This window comes from Bison bison, unplaced genomic scaffold (assembly GCF_000754665.1).
Source record: "Bison bison bison isolate TAMUID 2011002044 unplaced genomic scaffold, Bison_UMD1.0 scf7180017864500, whole genome shotgun sequence".
Classification (NCBI taxonomy): Eukaryota; Metazoa; Chordata; class Mammalia; order Artiodactyla; family Bovidae; genus Bison; species Bison bison.
Genome location: NW_011495059.1, coordinates 8100487 through 8101530, shown reverse-complemented (window position 1 = coordinate 8101530; position 1044 = coordinate 8100487).

Below are 1044 nucleotides of genomic sequence, written 5' to 3'. Positions count from 1 at the left end.
GCTCCTCCATCCATGGGATTTGCCAGGCAAGAGTACTGGAGTGGGTTGCCATTGCCTTCTCCAGGAAGGAATACTAGGCCATATTAAAAGTGACACTTTAGGGACTTTCCTGATGGTCCAGTGGTTAAGACTCTGTGCTTCCAGGGCAGAGGGCCTAGGTTTCATCCCAGGTCAGGGAACTAGAATCCTACATGCCATATGGCCAAAAAAAGACATTTGAGAAGAGTGACAGTAGCATGGATGCTCACCAAACCAGGCAGGCTGTAGAGAGAAAGAACCCACCAAGTCTGCAGGACTCTTTGAACTATCTAAAACAGGGGAAAGGAATGCAGAGAGATGTTATTTACGGTCATCTTTAGGTTACAGGTTACTCTCCTTTGTTGTCTTACTGGCCTTCTAATTTTTAAATGTGCCATGTTTTCTACAATAGCTTTTTTTTTTTTTAAGATGTCCAAGCTTCAGTAGCCACTGGAGTAGAAAGGATGTCTCTCCTACTCGCTGCGGTGACCAGTCACACCGTTAGTCTCCCAGTGGGCATGGCTTGGACTCAGTCCCGTTGTGTTTCCAGAGCTGCTGGAGTTCAGAGCTCCCAGCACCAGGGGCGTCAGCATCCACTGCCATGGCCAGATCTGGGTTCTTTTTTCCAGAGCATCACTGCCTACATGAATTTGGGGACCTCTGGGCTGAGCTATGTTGTCCTCCTCCCTCCCATAAAGGGGCGTCCTCGCTAGTCTCCCGCAGCCAAGCTGGCTTGTATCCGACTGTGGCCCGTGGGGGTGGGGGTGGGGCATTCCTTCCATAGCACTCAGGTCAACTCCTGCTTGATGTCTTCTGAGGCCTTTGTGTCCCTGAGGGCTCAAGGACACTTTAGCTTCTGGTCTTCCCCACCTATACACATGAGGCAGTTAACCCTGAGCAGGTAGCCCTTGCCCCCTTCACATTGGGGCATTTTGTTTGCCTGTTTTGGCACATCCTCTGGCCCATGCCTGGTGGCTCAGATGGCAAAGAGTCTGCCTGCAATGCAGGAGACCTGGTTCGATCTCT